This window comes from Solanum dulcamara, chromosome 10, assembly GCF_947179165.1.
Source record: "Solanum dulcamara chromosome 10, daSolDulc1.2, whole genome shotgun sequence".
Classification (NCBI taxonomy): domain Eukaryota; kingdom Viridiplantae; phylum Streptophyta; class Magnoliopsida; order Solanales; family Solanaceae; genus Solanum; species Solanum dulcamara.
Genome location: NC_077246.1, coordinates 35,304,802 through 35,312,821, shown reverse-complemented (window position 1 = coordinate 35,312,821; position 8,020 = coordinate 35,304,802).

Here is an 8,020-nt window from a genome sequence, read left to right as displayed (position 1 = left end):
AACAGGGGAATCTACTTGTCAAGGTAGACTCTACCCTGCTAGGCGGGTCATACATACGCTATATGTGGATCCACTAGCTAGACCATGAAGACAACCTACGGTGGCATGTAGTTTATGAGGCATGAGGTTACTGCTGGGGCTTTTGGTAGTCCTCCTACTTCAAGTCCACTCAGTGCTAAGTCAAATCCCACGGAATACATATATAGCATAAAAATCATAATTTCATATATTATAGTCATGATCATAGGTTTGAAATCATAGAGTAGCTCATTTTTATAAAATACTTGTAATGTGAGAATTGTCCTTTCATCATTACAAATCATAGATACGTAGTTCATATTATTAGGTCTTAAGGCACCATATTGGGCCCTAAGTCACCCTTTCCATAATTTGCATGAAAATCATCATTTGAAACATATTATTAGGTCTTAAGGCACCATATTGGGCCCTAAGTCACCCTTTCCATAATTTGCATGAAAATCATCATTTGAAACATACTTATAGTCCATGATCATAATTGAAATACATAATCATAATTCATACTTGGAAATTCATGATCATAGTTTATACTTGAAATTAGGGTAAGACATGAATGCATGATCAATTGATTTGAAAATCATGAAATAGACTTGAAAATATGCATGATCATAAACTTTATATTAGCTCGTACATAATTCATATAGATAATATCATTAGGAAGTATAATTGAAAATACTCATATTTTCGATCATTATTCCTAGAAATTAAAATAGGAGAATTCATGGAAAAACTCTTCAATTCAATGCAATAACCATAAATTTATATCAAAATAGACTCATGATCATACTTTGAATCAAAATTCATGCAATAGGAATAGAGATCATAAAACCCATAAAATACCAAACTTTAATTTGATAGAAAAACCTTGAGAAATTGATTGGGCTTCATGGATGAAAGAATCTATGAATCAATACCCCATACCTTAAGCGAAAACACCAAATAATTTGAAAGAACTTGAGAGTTTTGATGGAGATCTTGAGTGAAATTACTTGAAATCTTCAATGGAGTCCTTGAGAGTCTTTTGTAGAGAGAGACATATTTGAGTAGGTGAATTATAGAAGAATGAATAAAATTAGAGGTTCAGGTTAATTTATAGAGTTGAATTAGGTCCTAAATACGTCTAGGTTCATTAACTAATAATTTGAGAAAAGTCTAAAATGCCCTTACTAAAAATACAACTTGGCCAAAAAACCCTTGCCAGGTCCGCGACGCGGACTTGTCGCGGACTTTTTTATTTTGTACAATTTCTTGTAAAATCTATCTTTCGATCTACGGATCCTAAAAATCCACCAAAAGTATTTTTCTATAGGTTTTGACCCCCTGATAGATATTCCGAATTCAGATTTTTCAAAAAAATTAAGGATAATGCATTACTTGAGCGGCCTATTCCCAAGGTATTCTTAAGGCACTTGTGAGCATTTTGAGGGTTGTTACACTTCTTGTAGCCTTTCTCCCCATAACAAATTCAAACTTCTTGTACTACTATCTAGGAGCTTGATTTGGCCCGTAGAGATTCTTTTTGAGTTTGCACACAAAATTTTCTTTACCATTTACTTTGAAGCCCTCATGTTGTTCCATATAAATCTCCTCTTCTAGGTCATCTTGAAGAAAAGTCATCTTCACATCCATGCTCAATCTCTAAATTAAGACTAGCAACCAAACTAAGGATTGTACGAATGAAGGACATTTTCACGATAGGAGAAAATATTTCGTCAAAGTCAATACCCTTCCTTTGACAAAATCCTTTAACAACCAATTTAGCTCTGTACCTAGGCTTCAAGTTGTGTTCTTCAACTTTAACTTTGAACACCCACTTGTTCTTCAAAGCTCTCATGCCCTTAGGCAATTTCACCAACTCATAAGTGTGATTCTCATGCAAAGAATTCATCTCATATTCCATGGATTCAATCCATTTATCATTATGCTCATCTTTCATGGCCTCCTCATAACATTCAGATTCCCCCCTTCTCCCCCGTCAGTGAGTAGCATATACTTATTAGATGAATAACGAGAGGAGGGAATACATTGTCCTGTGGACCTCCTATAAAAAATATTTGATTCTTCCACAACTTCACGAGCAGAAACATCATTAATAATAACATCATTATTATCATCAACATCAATATGTTGATCTGGTACTTGATTCTGAGCATTGCTATGATCATCAATCCTACCAACGTCATACACACTTGTATGATGATAACTTGAAGATTCCAGCTTCTCTGCTTTGTCAAATCTTCAATGGTTTGATTCTCCATGAAGATGATATTGCGGCTTCTCACAACCTTCTTCTCAATTGGATCATATAGCCTATAACCAAACAAAAAAGATGCACTATCTTATCTTGGCATCTTACTTTGACCTCTCGTCTTTCGGCACATGTACAAAAGCTTTGCAACCAAATACTCTCAAATGGTCATAGAAAACATCCTTTTCATAACAAATTCTATTTGGAACATCACTTTGCAAAGCAATAGTAGGAGATAAGTTAATAGCATGTGCAACTATCAATAAGGCTTCACCCTAAAAGGAGTTCAACAATTTTGCTTTAGAAATTAAATATCTAACTTTTTCCATCAAGGTCCTGCTCATCCTCTTAGCCAACCCATTAAGCTGAGGAGTCTTAGGGTTAGTCTTTTGGTGTCTAATACCTAGATGCTTACAATATTCGTCAAATAGTCCACAATATTCACTACATTATCAGTACGAATACATTTCAGTTTCTCTTTCAATTAAAGCTTGAAACTACTTAAAGACACCTAACACTTGGTCTTTAGTCTTCAAGACATAGACCCAAAGCTTTCTTGAGCAGTTATCAATAAAAGTGAAAAAGTAGAGTGTACCACCCAGAGTCCTTGTCTTCATTGGACCGCATAAATCAGAGTTCACCAACTCAAGCAGCTCTGTCTTTCTTGAAGGAGGGTTAGACTTAAAGGAAACTCTATTTTGTTTTCTAGCAAAATAGTGCTTACACTTTTCTAATTTAGCACTTTGAAAATCTGACAATAATTTCTTTTTGACTAGAACATTAAGTCCTTTATCACTAATGTGGCTAAGCCTCTTGTGCCATAACGTTGAGGAGTTATCGCTCCCAACTGCATTCACCATATTGACACAAGTAGAAGTCGTAGTCCAATATAGACCACAACGTTTGTTACCATGAGCCACAATCAAGGAACCCTTAATAAGTTTTCATTTTCTACCACCATTGGTACTAACATATCCTTGATCATCTAGAACACCATCAAAAATTAGGTGCACACGAACATCAGGTGCATGTTTTACATTGTTCAAAACTAGTTTAGTTCCAATACTAGTTTCCAAATAAATTGTACCAACATTAACAACCTAAATACAATCCCATTACTCATACTCAAAGTTCCAAAGTCACCAAGAGTATATAAAAAGAAAAAATCTTTCCTTGATGTCACGTGAGATGCGGCACCAGTGTACATAATCTAGCTTGACTCATCACAAGCAATATTTATCAGATCCGCATCAAGGATTGTAACAAGATCTTCGGTGGAGAAGGTGGATAGGCAATTTTCATTGTCATATTCCTTCTTGTATTCATTCTCCCTCTTCAACTTTCAATAAAACTTATTTGTATGTCCTTTCATGCCAAAATGATAACACTCAATATCCTTAAGTCTGTCTCTGGATTTATTCCTTTTATGTTCTCTATTCTGAGAATCATGACTCTTGTTTCTCCCCCTAGAAGAACCTTAAGATTTTCTTCTCATCTCTTCGTTCAAGACACCACTCTTGGCGAAATCCATAGAGATCACACCATCCGGAGCAGAATTTGACAATGAAGTTCTAAATGTTTTCCAAGAGTCTGGTATGGAACTAAGTAGAAGCAATTCTTGAATTTCTTCGTCAAAATTAATGCCCACAGCAGATAACTGGTTCATGATTCTCTGAAAATTATTCAGGTGATTTATCATCGGAGAACCATCATGATATTTTAAGCTTAACATCTGCTTTATTAAGAACATTTTATTGTTCATAATCTTCCAAGCATACAAGCTTTCAAGATGATCCTATAAGATACGAGCATGTGTATTCCCAGAAATATAATTCAACACATTATTGTCAACCCATTGCCTAATAAATCCATAAATCTATCTGTGCAACAGATTCCACTCTTCATCTGTTTTATTATCAGGCTTTACAGTGGTAAAGACTGATTGATAAAAAATTTTGACATAAAGAAAATCTTTCATTTCCCCTTCCAAATGACATAGTTAACACAATTCAAAATAACCATTCTACTATTGTTGGCTTCCATCATTTCCCCCCAAAAATATATATTATTGCAAATCAAAGTAAATCTTTTTTGATTTGAAAGTTCAGACTATGCTGCAACCAGAGAGCATACTCAGATAAAATCTTGTTCTAATATCAGTTTATTGGAGAAAATGCAGACTAACACAAAAACATATATGATCAAAAAGTGAAAAGAAAATGGAAAAATAATGACACCAAGAGTTTTACGTGAAAACCCTTTTAAATAAGGAAAAAAACACTGGCCAAGAGGAGCAACTGATATCACTATAATAAGAAATTTTACACTGGGTAGTATCAAGTACAATACTCAAAAATGACTACTACACACTGAAAAGGAATAATACTCATTTGGTTTCCACCTTACTAAAATATCGCTCACACTTTATTTTTTCTTCACAGACTATTTTCTTATATATAGTCTATGAAAACTTTACAACTCTTTAAATATTTTTCTACCTATCTATGAATTTGGTATATTAAATGATGAGATGAAGAGCTTCTTTTATTGATGAAATTTTTATTTCACCGTTCACATTGTGCTACTTTTCCACCGAAAAAACTGTGCTACACTTTGTTGACAATTGTAAATTGCTGACAACATTTGTAGTCATTTTTGACTTATAAAAATTTATCTTTTATGACTTTGTAATGGGGACAGGACCCCACACACCCCTACCCCGAATCTCATACCAGCCCCATACCCCCTCTCCTACAAAAAAATTTAAAGGTTTATTTTTGAAATATATTTTGAATTTTGAAAATTTTATTTTTTTACTCCATTTCTATCTCAACCTCCCTACCAACTTACCCCCACCTCACCCCCTATCCCCACCCCCACCCCCACCCCAAAAAAATTAAAAAGTTTATTTTTAAAAAATATATCAAATTTGGAATTTTTTTTTTACTCAAACCTCTATTCTAACCCCCCATACCACCCCACCCCCATCCCACAAAAAAAAATTAAAAGTAACATGAGAAAATAAGTTAGAGACCAACTTTTTTTCCAAAAAAACATTTTTCATGAAAAACATTTTCCTTCATATCAAACACACACTAAATATCTGAAAAGTTCATTCAACTTTGAGGAATTGTCTTGTAAATTCATTCAGTTTTATTTTTTATTAATAAAATCACTAGTTTTAGTGAGCCCAGATTTGCATTAAAATAAATCTACATGGAAAAAGAAAATAATTTTTTATATCACGTAGACATGGACATCACAAATAATAAAATTAAAGAAGATTCATATTTTACACCCAACTCACTCACAATATCATACTTATTGATTTTTACTAGTGAAGAAAATCTATAGGATTTTACAGTACTCTTCAAATTCATATTTTCGAAAAAAGGAAAGAAAAAAAAAGAAATCGACCTCCAAATGTCAGTTTGCACTTCTTGATTTTTTTCGCTAAAGATATCGACCTTTCAATGTTAATTTCATTTTTTTAAAAAAAAAATATTAAAAACATGTGTATAGAAACTTTATTTTTTTAAAAAAATAATAATTAAATAAACTATAGTTTTCCTCTGTTCAAATAAAAGAAATCATTAAACAATAAATAAAGAAACTAAATGCAAAAAAGGCGGGAACTGAATTGCTTTTTAATTTGTTTATTTCCTGTTGAATTTTTGTCTTCAAAATTTTTCTTTTATTGATTTTTCTCTCCTTTTTTTATCTCTTTCATTTTCTATCCCAGTTCTTAATCCCAAAATAAACTATAATTCTTCCCAATTCTGGAAATGCATTATTTTCCCTCAAATCTCAATCCTTTATACGTTTTTCTTCTTTTTTCTTTTACTATTTCTTTTCTACGATTATTCCAAAAAAAAAAACACTTCCTTTTTAAATAATTACAAATATATGTCGGTGAGATGGGTGTAAGATATGAGCCTTTTCAAATTATCTTTTATTTGTAGGATTCATATGTATATGGCATAAAATTGAATTTATTTTTTCTTATAAAAAATAATATGACAAATTTGGTTGAATGATATTATAAGATAAAAATTCTAAGTTGAGTGGTTTTTATAAATACTAAACAAAATTGAATGACTTTACAAGATAATTTTAGTAATTGAGTGACAGTTTTGAGATATTTATCTGAAAAATTCCAACTATTATCATATATAATTTTTTGGATGTCTACTATCTCCTACTCGCATAGACATTTAATAATTTTATTGACTAAGAATTAGACGGGAAACATTTGTAGTAATTCTAAATAAGAGCGGATCAAATATTCAACTTTAGTTATAAATAATAGCTATCCTTTAAACCCCCAAAAAATAACTTTATTGACTAAGAATTAGAAAAAAAAAGCATTTATAGTAAAGTCTAAACAAGAGTGGACCAAATACTCAACCTAGTTATGAATAATAGCTATTCCTTTAAACCAAAAGAAATAATTTTATTGACTAAGAATTAGATAGAAAACGTTTATAGTAATTCTAAACAAGAGTGGATCAAACACTTGCCGTAGTTATAAATAATAGCTATTGTTTGACGATTTTTTTTTATTGACTACGAATTAAAACGTTTATAGTAAATTCTAAACAAGAACGGATCAAATACTCAACATTAGTTATAAAAAATAGTTATCCTTTAAACCAAAAAGAATCACCTTATTGAGTAAGAATTAGATAGAAAACGTTTATAACAATTTTAAACCAGAGCTTATCAAATACTCAACCTTGGTTATAAATAATACTCCCTCTAAGTTCATATTAAGTGAATTTGTAAGGCAATGCAGACCTATTTAGAAAAAAATTTAGTATATAAATTGAACACAACTTTTCACTTTTCCTTTTAGTTATTGTCAAATTATTCTTGAAAATAGAAATAATTCAAAATAAAATCAGAGCAATTAATTCTCTTGAATTTATCACCTAAAAATGTAAATGAATGGCAAAAATGAAAAAAGTTCAAACATTTATTTTAAACTTTGAACAATTTACTTATTTTGAATTATGAAAAAAACTCCAAAAATTTATTAATATGAAATAGCGAGTAGCTATCCTTTGAGTAAAAAAAAAAAACTTTATTGACGAAGAATCAGATAGAAATCGTTTATAGTAGTAATTCTAAACGAGCAGATCAAATGCTCAACTTTATTATAAATTATAACTATTCTTTAAACCAAAAGAAAAAAAAGCTTTATTGACTAAGAATTAGATAGAAAACGTTTATAGTAATTCTAAACAAGAGAGGATCAATTACTCAACTTTAGTTGGGACCTAAATTAAGAAAATAGTTATTGCAATTTGCAGTAGTAGTGAGAGTTATCCACCCTACAAATGGTCCTTTCATTTACATTTAATTAAATTATTTTATTTCTTTTTGTCAATCACATGATAATTACGGTTAAACTTCGTCGTAATATCATTTTACTATAATGGTCTGTTTTCTCTAGAATCGAATTTTTATATTATACCTTCCTTCTTTCTAACAACATTCTACCTATAATAGTAGTGCCATTTATTATGGTGTTACACTCTTTATAAAATTATCCCTCCGTACTGTCGTGCAGGTACTCAGGAGTTATGTGCGGATCAAATAACTAACCTTTTTTTATTTTTTTTAATAACTAAGATGTCATGCCCCCAGTCTTTATCTTAAGCGTGACCGGTACTCGAAAATCATTACTAGTCCCAAGAAAATTCTTTGCATGACTGACTACTTAGCGGAAGA